A 17,253-nucleotide genomic window follows, 5' to 3' on the forward strand; every position below is an offset into this window, starting at 1 on the left:
GCGAGAAGGCCTTTCAGGAACTTAAAAAGGCACTTACTAGCGCACCTATCCTCGTAGTACCAGATCCCTCAGTTGACTTCATGGTTTGCACAGATGCTTCCCTAGAGGGTTTAGGAGCAGTCCTTATGCAGGGTGGTAGAGCTATAGCTTTTGAGTCTAGGAAACTCAAGACTCACGAGCTTAATTACCCTACTCATGACCTTGAGCTGGCAGTAGTAGTACATGCACTTGTGAGGTGGAGACATTTCCTTTTGGGTCATCATTTTGAGCTACACTCAGACCATCAGAGTCTTCAGTACATATTCACTCAGCCAAATCTTAATGCACGTCAGAGGAGATGGATGGAATTCTTGTGCGAGTATGATTTTGACATTCACTACATCAAAGGGAAAGAAAACATAGTTGTAGATGCTTTGAGTAGGAGACGTCATGAGGTATACACCATATCTATGGGCACGGATTTGAGAGATCGGATAATGCAGTAGTTGCTAGAGGATGGATGGTATTTAGAGGTTTGCTAGGCTATACAAACTCAGGAAACTTTAGAAGGAAAATATGTGGATTATTCCTTAGAGTCTAATGGATTATTACGCCATAGAGGGTGCATCTATGTACCTTCTTCCAGGGAATTGCAGGAGTTCATTATCAAAGAGGCTCATAGAGCTCCTTATGCAGCACATCCCGGGGTTAAGAAGATGCATGCAGACTTGAGGGAATTATACCATTGGCCAGGAATGCGTCAGCTTATTACTGAGTTGGTAGCCCGATGCCTCAAGTGTCAGAGAGTCAAGGCGGAGCACCGCCATCCAGGTGGGTTGCTCCAATCTCATGCCATACCAGAGTGGAAGTGGGATACTATATCCATGGATTTCATCATTGGTCTCCCTATGTCATCTCGTCGCCATGATGCCATCTTGGTGATGGTTGAAAAGTTGACCAAAGCGGCCCACTTTTCACCATTCATACCACCTTCATAGCACCAGTAGTAGCACAGGTGTTCTTGCGAGACATTATCAGACTTCATGGCATTCCCTGCAAGATTATTTCCGATAGGGATTCCCTCTTCATTTCTTCCTTTTGGAAGGCATTATAGGCAGCTATGGGCACCAAGCTCAATTTTAGTATAGCCTATCATCCAGAAACAGATGGCCAGACAGAGAGGGTTAATCAGGTGTTAGAGGATGTGCTTTGCATGTACGTCATGGATCACCAGACCAGATGGGAAGAGTACCTTCCCTTAGTGGAGTTTGCCTATAACAATGGGCATCACACATCTTTAGGGATGCCACCCTATCAGGCATTATATGGTAGACCTTGTAGGACACCGTTGAGTTGGGACCACATAGAGGACAAAGTTGCTATTGGTCCTGAGATAGTTTGGGATATGGAGCAACAGGTGGATTTGATTAGGTAGCATCTTAGAGAGGCACATGATAGACAGAAGAAATATGTAGATGTGAAGAGGATAGATTGTAGCTACTTGGTTGGAGATAGAGTCTTCTTGAGAGTGCGACCGCATAAGAGTCCAATCCATTATGGAAAGGGTTCTAAGCTCGCACCTCGATTTGTAGGACCATTTGAGATCCTTGAGAGGATAGGACCAGTTGCCTACCATTTAGCATTGCCACCTAGCCTGTCATGCATCCATGATGTGTTTCATGTTTCAGTTTTGAGGAAGTATATCTATGATGAGTCTCATATTCTAGATTGGGATGCCTTGCAGGTGGAGTCAGATAGGCAGCTAGCTTTGGAGCCCATTCGCATTTTGGCACGCCGAACGCTGGGACTTTGAGGTCGAGAGCTGGACCAAGTTAGGGTCCAGTGGGATTGTTATGATGAGGTTATAGCCTCATGGGAGGATGCAACACGTATGAGATCACAGTACCCCCACCTTTTTGATGAACTCCAGGATGAAGTTCATGTGTAGAGGGGGAGGATGTGAGGCCCTACCCTGACTCATCCTGACATTTTTTTTTATTTTCATATTTAGACTATTATGGATGCCTTATTTTATGCATTATGGATTTAGAACCTATATGATTCCATGACTTGGATCACATTGATGTATATTGATGCTTCATTTTATGCATTATGATTATGAAACTTTATATGTTGCTAGAATAGAATTATTTTGAAATGATGTATGTCATTATTGGATTTGTAGGAATTCATCTTGATGATAGAAATAGGATGCTTATTATATGAATGGTTCAATTTTGAGAATTATGATAATTGCTTATGTGGAATCGAATTTGAATGTATGAGATATTGAATTATTATTGTCAAATGTATGAGTGTTTGATGTGCAATGAAATCCATGTGTTTAATTATATATTTAATTTTGATTATTTTGAATTACTAATGTGTTAATTGAGACGCACAAGAAAATTATCCATGTGACCATGGAAATAATATGGTGAACCAAACCTAGACCAATGTATGTTTGTAAGCCAGGGGTTGTCTATTTGGAGAGACATCACCCCGTTTGTATTGTATTTTATTTGTGAAAGTAAATGATGCATGTGTGTTAATTTGATTTTATTTAATTGTGTAAACCTAAAAGAGACAAATTCCATGTGTGATTTTTATATTGTATTTTATTGTGTCACTTGACACATGTGCTGATTAGTGTCATTGATTTTGACTTGTCTCTTGGAGGGAGTTTTGTTTCTACCAAATCCATTCAAACACATGAGTGTAGTCCCAAATTTGTCATGGGTAGGGAATTTAGGGAGTGGTCAACTCAGGTTTGACCCGTAGGTTAACTTCAGTTGGGTTTCTAAGGGGTCAAATGGACTCCTAGGGTCAGTTTTAGGGCTTTTCCAAAGGTCCAAAGGGTATACCTATGGGTTAGGGGTATTTTTAATCATGTGACTACTCCCATGTGACTGTTTAGTAACCTCAAAAAGTGGTTTTCCCAAGGTGAGCGAAAATTCAACTTAGAAGGTTCCTCCTATGATAGACAACCTTCCCTTTTGATGTCAAACTCTCTTCCATATCCTCTCTCACCTTTTCCCTTTCCAGTTTTAGCAACATGTAAGAGGTTGGGAAGAGCAACCAATGGGAACTCTCACCTTGCCCAAGGGGTTGGGAAGTGTGAGAGAGGCCTTCTTAGGCAAGGATTAGGGACTTACCGAGTAATCACCCACTCTCCATTGTTGGAGATTATGCAATTTTTGAAAATAGTTGTAGGATAGAATTCTTGGTGACGTGTTGGTGAAGAGTTTTTGTGTGGATTTGGGCTGCTCATCCCCAACTAAGTCTATCATACCTATTGGTAGATTAAGGTTGGTTTTACATCCTCTTAAGTTATGTTGTTTATGTTGTTTTGAAAGAAAGAAATGCTTGTAAGAGGAGATGTCAATATGTAAATTGTTTTGTAGGAGAAAAATGTAAATTTTCCTTTCCTTGTTCTTTGTTTATGTGTTCTTGTTTTGGGAGTGTCCAAGGCCTCCTACTCTTGGGAGAGTAGGATGGTCTTGGGGTGGAAGAAGTATGACAACCTTGGGTGAGAGGCTCTCCTTATGGAGAGTGATCTCAAGGGTGTCCTTTGTGACCCTTACTGCATAGCCTTGTGGATGCATTTGGGGGTCATAAGGGGAGGAAATATGGCTTTTATGCCTTTGGGGGGGGCATAATGGTGTGGAGATGAATTTGTTGTATTTTGATTTGCCATGAGGTGGCTTGAGTTGTATTATGCTTGCAGTCTCCCCAATGGTATTTGGTCTACTTCCACCTGTGGAAAGTTCATCACAAGTTGTGGTAAGAGTGTAGCTTAGGATGGGAAAATGCATGTTGAGTGTTTACATTATATTTGTTGTGTTTGTTTGTTTGTTTGTGACCCGTCTAGTGTTTGGTTCTCCAAGCTCGGGGGTGGCTTCTATTAAGCCTAGGCTGGGAGGTGAGCTCTCCATGGTCAAGTTGTATTTTATTGCAGGTTGCTTGGGATGCGAAGAAAAGATGAAGAGATTTGTTTCTATTTTTGAGTTGCAGAAAAGTTTCAATGAAAAATGAATTTATTTGTAGCAAAAAAAAGAGAGCCATTGTTGTATTTATTTTCCAAAAGCAAAGAAGTGTATGTATTTATTTTATTTATAGTCCTATGGAAGGGGAATTCTAGTTGGGTTTTCAAACCCATTTGTAATAATATTTATTTTAATATGTTTAAAGGAATGCATTTCTTCAATTTGGTTAGTTTTACAAAAAAAAAAGAAACATGTCTATATTTGGGGATTAAATTCCTATTACTATTGAAAATATTATATGTTCATTTATGTTTATTTAGCAAATAAAAGTTCATTTTATCCCTTAAGCAAAATGGAAATAGTCTCATATTAAATTCTAGCTTTATTTATGGTGTTGCAAATAAATTAAATATGTTATTTGTTCTTTCATTTAATGCAGAAAATTAAATCTTATAGTAATAGCCTATTTTTGTTAAAAAGGGGTTAGCATCTAGATATAGTTTTATTGTTATACCAGAAAAGATTACATTTAAGTTGTTGTTTTATATGCATTTAAAATGTTAGTTACAAAATATAAAATACTTTTCTTTTATTTTCTTTTATGCCTTTTAGAAATATATATATATATATATATATATATATATATATATATATATATATATATATATATATATATATTATTCCACTATTATCATGCTGTAAATGATCATGCAAATTCTTGCATGTAAAAATAAATTAACCAGAAAGGAAACTTATAATTTGACTAAGAGTGTTATCTAAATTTTATATGTACGTAAATTTGTGTATAAATATATGTAAATATATATTCACACACACACACACACACATACACTCACACATATATATATATCAATATATTTATACATACATTTAAAACATTTAAACATTATATGCTGGAAAAACCTTTTATACATAAAATAAAATAGAACATATATATATATATATATATAAATGTTAAACCTTTTCTAAAAAAAAAATAATAAACAAATTTTATTAGGGTTGGGCATACCCCTCAGCCCCGTGGAAGTGCCATGCAGGCAAGGGTAGGGAGGTGCCCCCACACTATGGGCGGTGACCCCCAATGGCGGCCACAGTCACCTCTGTGGGCCGCAACTCATAGACGAGAAGCCTTGGCTCCCCCTGTGGGCGGTGCTCCACAATGGCGACACAACCGGTCTGCGGGCCGCGTACCGCAGCGACGGCCTTGGCCGCCTCTGTAGGCCGCGACCTACAGGCACGACTACAACCATCCCTATAGGGAGCCTGCGGAATCCCCTCCTCTATTCCCCCTTCTCCCACTTTCGCACAAAAACATACGGCTTCGGCCCTGCACCCCCCACCCAAAGGAAAATATGGGAGACACCTCCCATGGCCGCCGCCCAATCTTCAACCCGCACCCACACACACACAGCACACACGAAAAGAAATTTTATTTTTTTTTATCACACACATGCCCTAACCCTAATTTTGGGTTAGGGCAAACACACATGGGTTTTAAAAGAAAATGTGTGTGGGATATGAGTTAAAAAGAAGTTAGGGTTATCATATGGATTTTTAGAATTTTCTTTTAAAAAGTAAATTTAATAAAAAAGAAAAGAGGACCACCTCTTTATCCTTTGATTATGTGTGTGTGTGTGTGTAGATGTACATTTTTACATTCCCTCCATATCTCTTATATATGTCTTTTATATATATATATATATATATATATATATATATATATATATATAATTTTATATTTATTTGGAACCAAATAGTTTAATTGCAAATTATTTATAACCACTTTCAAATATTATAGGAGTGAAGAAGCATTTTAATAAGAAGTTTTAAATTTAAACTCCTGAGAGGATAAATCTTAGGGAATTAAAATGACCTATGTATGTCAAATTGGCCCCCTTTTTAAACTTTAAATTACGAGGTATTTTAATTAATGGAAATTGTGTTTAATAGATTTACTTAAATCTAAGAGCTAAGACAAATTTATTTAGACCCTAGATAATTAAAGAACTATATGAGATTATTAATATCCCCTAACAATTAATGTTGAGATTATTTGCTAAGTGAGTTTAATTATTTATTAATGGAAGATAATATTAATTCTGTTGGAGAATTATAATCCCACTTTTAACTTAGATGGTTTTTCGCCAAATTGGTGTAGTTATTGGAATCACTGAAAACATAGCTAAGACTAAACTAGTTTTGCATTATTTTAATTAGGTTAGTTGTACTAGGTTAAGTATTTAAAAAAAAAAAAATTATTCCGTTTGTGCCCAAAAGTTTGGGCATGACATTTTTCCCATTTGGGTTTTCCACATATAAACTCTTGTGTCATGTGGTTTATTCTTTATGTGATGATTGCATACTTGGTGTTTTTTTTTATATTCCTATTGAGTTTTAAGTTGGTAAAATTGGTAATCAAATTTGTATTGTTTTCACTTGCACTAATTCACCCCCTCTCTCAGTGCCTTATAAGTTCATCAATTGGTATCAGAGCTTAACTTCCTTAAGGTTTAACTGCTTGGAAGGGATCTCTAATCCTAAGGCACATATGGTTGAAGGAATGAGTTACCGAGAGATGGATAAGGAACTTTTAGAAAGCACAAAAGAGATAGAAACCCTAAGAGGCAAGTACAAGACATCACTAGCTAAAATGAAAGAATTGACTGAACAATTGTTGGAGATCTCTGAAAGCAGTTCTTCAGATGGGGTTAACATTGATGCATTTGTTGAAGAAGTGGAGAAGCTAAATGGTGAGAAGACTAACTTGAGAAGAGAGATAGAAGCACTTATAATCCAGATGAGTGAGGAACTTGAAGCTAGAAGAAAGGTTGAGGATCAGATCTAAGGTAAAGAGCATGAAAATTTAAACTTTAATACCGAAACCCAAAAGATCAATACCAGAATGCATCACCAAATACCGAAATAGAAGATAAACCAATTAAGCATAAGCAATAATCAAAGAATAAATAACATCCACATGACACAAAAATTTATACATGGAAAACCTGATAAAGGGAAATAACCACGATGGGAAGCCTACCCACAGTCAGATAATACTTCTGCAGTAAGTATGTGAATTACAATTGAGGTGCTTGCACTTGCAGGAAGGCCAACAACCTAGAGCGCATTGCTCATCACAAAAGGAGTCTTACTGAATACACAAAAATCCATACTACAATCCAGAGAAATGAATGAACTGCAAAGATAGCATCTCCTATGCTTGAATAGAGTTTTGGTTAAGCTCAATACTGGAGGAATAAATCTTCTTACATAAACCCAACTTGATCACCAATGTTCAACTAAATCCTCTGCCTAAATGATTATTACATTATTTGTTCCTTACATATCCATATCCCATACCATGATGATCTGCAATGAGATCTTACATCATATATATATACAAACCCTCGACCATAAACAATCAGGTTGACCACTAGACAATAAAAAAATTATATAATTACAAAACATGTCGGCCTAATACCAAACAAATAATATCCAACCCATAATAAATCCCATAAACACATCGAGAGGTCCAATCCACATGTTACATTAAGCCGATCCAAAAACCTAGATACACCGAGACCCAATATAGGTCCATACATGCTAGAGCAATAATCCCAATCAACTAAGTCTCGAACACAATCACCATCACCATCCTAAATCTTCACTAGAAGCCACACCAACACCACTTATGCATATCATCAAAGATATTCATCAAATCTCTACTGGCGAAACCTTCGCCGGAACCACAAACCAATCTTTCTAGAAAACATGATAGCATCCGATCACCAGAACAAAACCAACTGACTAAACATGAACATGAGTAGCATGAATAAGCCAATTCTATAACCCAAACATACTAGAGCATACCGAATCATGCTAGATCAAATCCAACCAGAAACCAAAAATCCTACTAGGACCAAAAGGGTACCGGTAAAGCATCTCAAACAACTAGTGTTGACATCAATGACAAAACATCAATCCAACACATAGTTGTATACACCTAAAAATGGTCTAAAGATAATTAATTAAATAAGCAATTATTTAATTAATCCCCCTTCCTAATTTAATTGAATTCATTAGCAATTTGATTAAATTCTCCCTTTCCTCTACTTATTAATAAATATAAGGATTTATCTAATAGGTTCATTTCAATAGTCCCCTTTGATTAATTAATCTTCCCCCCATTTCAATCAATTATTCTAATCCCCTAATTAATTAAAACAAATCAATTTATGAGTTGTTGAGAATTAATTAGTCTTTTCCTATTATTTGAATTTTTAAATTCAAATTACCCACATGCCTCCTAACTTATAACCACCTAACCTAACCATCTCTCTAACCTAACCCATTCCACCTAACCTTGGGTTTAACCAACCCTATCCTATCTTGCACATTCTGACCTCCTTATCTTAACTTCCTATGGTGTGGATATTCTTCCCTTGAGACACATGGAACTTTAGCTACATGTCTCCTCTCTTGGACACTTGCCCTTTTATGAGAAAGTCTTCTTGACACTTGTCACCACAGAGATGACAAGTGTCCTTTCCTCCAACCTCCTTCAATTTCACCCTTTATATCTTCAGACTCAATCTTAACCATTGATTCCTGCCACCTCACCCTTGGCCTTGGAAATCCTATAAGTATCCTCTATTTTGGAGCACAAAAGATCCCATATCATTATCAATTTAGGCATTGTTACTATAGGCATATCATTTGAGAATTGTTGTTATAAGAAATTGCATCTTAGATTTAGTTTAATTTAATCATTTTCTAGCATAATTGTTGAATCATGTAGCTTAATCAATCTCTTTTCTAGTTTAATTGCATCATCATCATAGCTTAATCATGCATATCATTGGCTTAATTAGTGTCTTGGATCAATCTAGCATAATCAATCTCATCTTTGCATATCATTGTCATTTCAAATCCTCCATCTAGGCATAGTCAAGTCACTGAGATTGCTTATCCAGATCTGAGAGAAAATCCATACTCGCATCTCTTAGGAGGTGATAGGTCATTTTGTCATGGTTCATCTTTCATTTGCTTCTTATTTTCTAACCACACTTGTAATGATCTATTGAGTGTTTTGTGTTGCAGATGTAGGTATCACACTTCACAAGCACGACAATAATCAATTCCTCCAAATGGCCAAAAATTTGCCCCTTTGGCATTGATGGCAACACTAGATGTGAAAAACATCAAAGTGCCAAGGAATGCCAAATAAGTCCCCCCCAATGGAAGAGAACCAACAATCTCCCACTTAAAGATATAGCAATAAAGTTATGAAACAAAGACCAAACTACTCCTGTGAATGATATCTCTGTAAAGCTCTGTTATTCACATATATCTCTCCCCCTTTGACATCAATATAAGAAATCTGACAAAAATATCAAAGAAAAAGAAAAAGCCACTGAAATACAAGGTTGACTACCCCCCCTAAGCAATAGCATCCCCACATCAATGTTGAAATGAATAATATATCTAATAATGCATACTAGACTGATGTCAAATAACATTAATTAGTTCTCTATCGGAGGGGTAAAAACCCCTAATCTATCTCTCTGGTACTTAAATGATTCTTTAGGAAAAGGTTTAGTGAAAATCTCTACAATCTGTTCTTTAGTGTTCACATAAACTAGTCTAACTTCATTTTCTTCCACTTTCTCCTTCAAAAAGTTATACTTGATAGATATGTGCTTTGTCTTAGAGGGAAATACCACAGTCTTTGATATGTCAATAACAATAGAGTCACAATGAATAACTACCGGTCCAATGCAATGAACTTTAATATCCTTCAACATTTGCTTCATCCATAGAGAATGTTTATAGTTAGTAGCAACATCAACATACTCAGCTTCAACAGTAGATAAAGAAGTACATGATTGTTTTCTTGTTGATCCATGAAACCAACTTCTTTCCATGAAAGAAAGCTCCACCGGATGTACTTTTTGGTCATCAACATCACCAACCCAATTTGCATCTGTATATGCACATAAAGTAAAGTCATCATCCTTAGGGTACCACAAACCATATTCAGGTGTACCTTGCAAGTGTCTAAAAATTATTTTCACTGCACTCTCATGATTTTCTCTAGGATCACTCTAAAATCTAGATGCAATACAAACAAAATTTATTATGTCAAGCCTAGTCTAAATCAAATATAGCAGACCTCCAATCGTAGATTTTTATCTTGTAGGATTTACCGGTGCAAAAACATCTTTCCTTGTCAATTTATCACTTGTAACCATAGGAGTACTTACCGGTTTAGAATCTACCATACCAAATTTATTCAACAATTCCCTAGCATACTTAGTTTGACAGATGAAAATACCTTTATCAGTCTGAGTAATCTGCAAACCTAAGAAAAATTTCATTTCCCCAATCATAGACATTTCAAAATCTTTCTCCATATTCTTAGAAAATTCCATGCACAACTTATCTTCACCTCCAAAAATGATGTCATCAACAAATACTTCAATAATCAGTATATCATCATTAGTGACCTTATAATATAGATTATTATTAGCATTACTTTTAGTGAATCCAAGCTTTAAAAGATATTTATCTAACCTTGCATGCCAAGCTCTAGGTGCTTGTTTCAATCCATATAAAGCTTTCCTTAACCTTCAAACCATGTTTGTATCATCTAAAAGTGAAAAAACATCAGGTTTCTCAATATAAACTTCCTCATTATGATCCACATTCAAAAATGCACACTTGACATCCATCTGATAAACCTTGTAGTTTTTATGTGCAACATAGGCAAGAAACAATCTTACAACTTCAATCCTAGCTACAACTGCAAAAGTTTCACCATAATCAATTCCTTCCTTCTAAGAATATCCTTTACAAACAAATCTAGCTTTATTCCTTACAACTTGTCCATCTTCATTCAATTTATTCCTAAAAACCCATTTAGTTCCAATAATATTCTTATTTTTAGGCCAGGGAACTAAAGTCCATGTATTATTCTTCTCAATCTGATCTAATTCTTCTTCCATAACTTTCATCCAATATTCATCTTTGCGTGCTTCAATTACTGATACCGGTTCAACTTGACAAATTAAACATACCTTAATAGTTGCCAATATCCTTCTTGTCATCACTCCATTGTTCTTATCCCCAATGATCTAATCTTCTAAACAATTTAATCTCACATACCTAGGAGTCTTCTGACTCTCTGTTCCTCTTCTCGGTTCTTTAGCTACTGTTGAATTTTTTGATACTGCCAGAGTAACTGGCTCAACATTATGTTCTAATAAAGGTGCTACTAGTTCAAATATGATCATTTCCATTGTCGGTTCTTGCTTATAAACATTGATTTGACTTTTATTCAGCTTATCCACCTTAACATTAGCACTCTCCACAATTCTCTGCAATCTCTTGTTATAACATTTATATGATTTTCTTTCATTACAATAACCAAGAAATATTCCTTCATCACATCTATGATCAAATTTTCCAATGATATCATCTCTCCCAAAAATTATGAAATATTTAACTATAGGTGTATTGCCAAACCATAATTCATAAGGTGTCTTACCAGTTTCTCCTTTGATATGTACTCTGTTGAATGTATTAACTGTTGTGCTTATTTCTTCTCTCTAGTAGATATGTGGTAGACTAGCTTCCATCATCATTGTTCTAGAAGCATCAAAGATAGTTTTGACCTGCCTTTCCACAACTCCATTTTGCTGAGGTGTTCAAGGAGCAGAAAATTGCCTCCTTATACCATGCTTCTCACAAAATTTAGTAAATTCACCGAATGTGAATTCTCCACCATGATCTGACCTCAAAAATTTAATCTTCAATCCTGTCTTTGTCTCAACTTTAGCTTTAAAGATTTTAAAATTTTCAAAAGCCTCAGATTTTTCCCTTAGAAAAGTAACCCACACCATTCTAGAATAATCATCAATGATTAGTATAAAATATCTATCACCTTGAAAACTTTTAACTCTACAAAGACACACAAATCAATATGATTAAGATGAAGAACATCATTAAATTTATCTTGTATACTCTTAAAAGAGGTTCTAACCTATTCACCCATTTGACATTCTTTACATACCAGATTATAGGGCTTCACAATTTTAAGTATATCTCTAACTGCCTTATTTGAACTAATCTTTACAATGCAATAAAAATTCACATGACATAACCTTTTATGCTATAGCCAACTCTCATCAATTTGTGCAATCAAACATGTCTTCTCACTAGAATTCAAACTAAATATATTACCTTTTGTCTGTGTACCGGTTGCAATCTCCAAACTAGATCTATTAATAATTTTTCATTTTCCATATTTGAACTATAATTGAAATACATTATCCACCAATTGTCCTACACTCAAAAAATTATGCCTTAAACCTTCAACATAATAAATATTATCAGTATTGTGCTTACCATCCAATGATATAGTTCATTTTCCCTTGATCATACATGCTTTGTCATCTCCAAATCTAACTAGAGCACCATCAAATTCTTGCAAAGATAGAAAATTCCTTTTATCTCTAGTCATATGATGTGAACATCCACTGTCAATTACCCATTCATCTGTATCTTCAATTTTAGTAGCAAGTGCCTTCTCTTCAAGTACATTCTCTTCCAGTGCTAGAATATCTTCCATGATAGCCAGGAACACCCATTCCTTTCCATTGTCGAAACCACTAGCAGATTCTTCTACCAGTTCATCATCAGAATCAGTCACACCTTCCTCATTCGCTTTGTAGCATGATTTGTCTCTATTTTTCCTTTACTTATACTTGTTTTGATATCCAGGGTTAGGCTTAAAAGATGCAAAATGACCAATCTTATTACATGCAAAACATTTAAAAGGTGTTTTTCCTTCATACTTACTTCCTACTGGTCCTTTAGGTACTCTTCTATCAAATAGGGCTTCAAGTTGCTCAAATTCTTCATCTTCTCTCTTCATATCATCCAATTCCTTTTCATATAAAGATTTCCAATCTTGATTTCCGGTTCATGATGTAGATGCATGAAAAGAAGGTTCAGACTTCATAGCTCCAAAAGGTCAAAATTCTTCAAGCTCAAAAGCAGATAATTTCCCAACCAAGGTATCTCTATTAACATAAGTATTAGCCATTGTTCTCAATTCATTAATTGTAGTAGCCTTCATCTTGTAAGCCGATGGTAAATCTCTCAAAAATTTAGAAAGTATTTCATCTTCACTTAGAGTTCCACCACAACATTGAATTCCCATAACAATATCATTTACTCTTTCCATGAATGCAGCAATCCTTTCATCTTCTTCCATTTTCAGGTTTTTATATCTCACCTAGTAACCATCAAGTTTATCAATTTTCACAGTAGGATCACCTTCATTTAAAGTCTCCAACTTGTTCCATATAGCCTTTGCAAATGATTTGTCAGTTAATCCTATTATTTGTTGATCAGAAAGTGCACACAAGAGGGATTCTCTTTCTCTACTATCATTCTCAAGTTGCTTATCCAATTTTGCTAGAGGAGAGTTGCTAGATGCTATATTATGAGGTGTAACACCATTCTGTGTGATCTCCCCAATTTCCTTGCTAAGACATCTCAGATGAGTCTCCATTTGAATCTTCCATACTGTGTAATTGTTCCATCAAGCCTAGGAATATCTCTCCAAAAGATAGCTCCAGATAAACTAGATGAACTTGAACTGTTAGTTGCCATAGGATCTTCCTCAAGTGGTTAATCTTTCTACAGAGAGGACCAGAGCTCTGATACCAATTGTTAGATAGTTCAAATAACCAAAAGACAACTAAGAGGGGGAGGTGAATCAATTGTCACTAGATTACCAAAACCTTAAGCAATTTAAACTTTAATACCATAACCCAAAAGATCAATACTAGAATGCATAACCGAATACCAAAATAGAAAGTAAACCAATTAAGCATAAGCAATAATCAAAGAATAAATACCATCCACATGACACCAAGATTTATACATGGAAAACCCGGTAAAGGGAAAAACCACGGTGGGAAGCCTACCCATAGTCAGATAATACTTTTGCAATAAGTATGTGAATTATAATTGGGGGGCTTGCACTTGTAGGAAGGACAACCTAGAGCACACTACTCATCACAAAAGGAGTCTCACTGACTACATAGAAATCCAGACTACAATCCGAAGAAATGAATGAACTGCAAAGATAGCATCTCCTATGCTTGAATACAGTTCTAGTTAATGTCAATTCGAGAGGACTAAATCCTCTTACATAAACCCAAATTGATCACCAATGATCTACCAAATCCTCTAACTAAATGATTATTACATTATTCACTCCTTACATATCCATATCCCATACCATGATGATCTGCAATGAGATCTTACATCATATATATACAAACCCTCAACCATAAACAATCAGGTTGGCCACCAGACAATTAAACAATTACATAATTAAAAAATATGTTGGCCTAAGACCAAACAAATAATATCTAACCTATAAGACATCCCAGAAACACATCGAGAGTTCCAATCCACACATTACATTAAGCTGGTCCATAACCTAGATACAGTGCGACCCAATATAGGTTTATATACGTCAAAGGAATAATTCCAATCAACTATGTCTTGAACACAATCACCATCAACATCCTAAATCTTCACCAAAAGCCACACCAACACCACTTATGCATATCATCATAGATCTTTATCAAAGATTTGCCAGTGAAACCCTTGCCGAAACCACAAACCAAGCTTTCTAGGAAATGGGATAGCATCCGATCACTAGAACAAAACCAATTGACTGAACATGAACATGAGTAGCATGAATAAGTCAATTCCATAACCCAAACATACCGGTGATAACTCAATGATGAATGGATAGTACCAAACCGGTACTGAGAGGGGGGGGGGGTGAATCAGTACAAACAAAAACACAATCCTAAACCGGTTTGTCATCAGACACTGTGCTTAGGCAGACAAGCAGTAACACCGGTCTTAAATAGAGTACAACCGAAAAAACCCAAAATAACCGAGACAAGCATAAACCGGTTAACACTTATCTTTTAGTGCATGAACAGGTAATCTATCATCAAAGATATATAAACAGCTAGATCAACATGATTTACCTTCTAACATAAATCACTTAAACCATCACATGAATAACACCACACATGGCACACAAATTTTTCACGTGGAAACCCAACTGGGAAAAACCATGGTGGGGATGAATACCCACAAGCTATTTTTGAACTCTTTAGAAGTTTGCTCTATTAGGAGCCTTGTCCGGTTAAAGATTGATACAATAGGTTCTGTTAGAAACCGATCTTGTTAGGGATCATCTAGTTAAGGGATGGCTAGAATACCCGATTAAGGGTTAAACCCTATTAAAGGTTACCTTTTTAGAGGATTTCAAGAACTCAATGGTTTTGAGTCACCCTATTAAAGGATTTATAGTAAGCCGATTAAAGCTACCCTGTTAAGAGATTTCCCAATTGTTGAAGTGGTTAGAGATCAACAGGTATTACAATGATCTGGTAACAACACTTAATGCCAATGCAAATCCACTTTAGCTCCTCTTCACCTTTTGCACTTACACTCTGCAGGTATCACTTCTCTCCTCTAGTATAGCAAGAATCATGTACCTCTTCTCTTGGATACACACACACAACTTTTGCCAACAACCTCAAAAAGAAACACAACATCGACCTTATAGGAAACATATAGGTCGGTAGCATAAACCCTAAACCCTAAACCTATTAGGTTAAGTAATTCAAATGGTTCAATCCTGACCATTGAGCACATTGCATTAAATGCAACAATCTTGAACCAATCTCAAGATGTTCTCCATCGTTCATTTTCCACTGATTTCATGGTGGCTGATAACCCATCACACGTTATCACCATTTACAGACTCTGCACATTCCTAAGGTAGGTAGAAATAATCTCCTTCATGCAAGATCCTACATGCGCACAAGGCTGATATGGCAACATGATCTGTTCTTCGTTACAATGCTAACTCATCACACAAAGTCACCAGTTGAGTCACACAGGCTTGAAGTACTTCAACCGGAAACCCTGAAGTTGACACTACCAATCGGTAGTCATACAAAGCTTCCATGTACCGGTTCACAATGTAATACTAGTTCTCACATATACCAGTTCTTGGTAACATACTGGTTCTCTCTTCTTTAGCATATTGACATCAATGACAACATACAATGTCATCATATCCTCATATCGGTTCACATAATGCCAACAATCTCCCCCTTTGGTATTGATGGCAATATACAAAGATATCTCTTCGCTTCACATATTCTCCCCCAATTTCTGCAGATATCTTCTCCACTTCACTTCTTCTCCCCCTTTGGCAATAATGACAAAGGGGAGGCACAAACTTCCCTATTCCATTATGCTGCTCCCCCAGAGGAGTAGCATCCTTCAACACATCAATCCTGAAGAAAAATTTGACTATGCAATACTTGACTTATGTGGAGCATATACCTTTAGTTTACCTCCTGAAGGGGCAGCACACCTAATTCACCTCTTAAGTACATAAATGTAGCCTTTGGGAGAGGCTTGGTGAATATGTCTACTAACTGCTCCTTACTGGAAACATGTTCCAGTGCAATCTCTTTGTTCTGAACCTTTTCCCTCAAGAAATGATACTTAAGCTCAAAGTGCTTGGTTCTAGAATGTAAAAGTGGATTCTTGGAGATGTTAATTGCACTAGTATTGTCACAAAATATACTTACCAGTTTAGATACAGGAACTTTGAAGCCATTTAATACATGCTTCATCCAAATTGTCTAAGTGCAGTTCATGAAAGCTACAACATACTCTGCTTCCGCTATAGACTGAGAGATACAACTCTGCTTCTTAATCATCCATGAGACTAGTCTACCACCGAGAAAGAATGCACCACAGGTTGTGCTCTTCTAGTCGTCCACATTACCTGCCCAATTAGTATTTGTGAATACTTTCAAGTTGAAATCCTTGCTATATGGATACCATAATCCATAATCAATAGTTCCCTTCAGATACGTAAGAATCTGCTTGATTGCAACCAAGTGGGATTCTCTTGGACTTTTCTGGAACCTTGCAGTAATGCCAACTACATGTGCAATATCTGGTCTGCTATGCACTACATAATGCAACTTACCAATCATTGATCAATATTCCTTCTCATTAACCAATGCTGAGTCATCCTCTTTGGATAGTTTACAACCGGTCACCATCAGTGTATCAACCGGTTTGCTATCTTCCATGCCAAAGGTCTTCAACACCTCTTTGACATACTTAGACTGAGTGATAA

The sequence above is a fragment of the Cryptomeria japonica genome, chromosome 9 (genome assembly GCF_030272615.1).
Source record: "Cryptomeria japonica chromosome 9, Sugi_1.0, whole genome shotgun sequence".
Classification (NCBI taxonomy): Eukaryota; Viridiplantae; Streptophyta; class Pinopsida; order Cupressales; family Cupressaceae; genus Cryptomeria; species Cryptomeria japonica.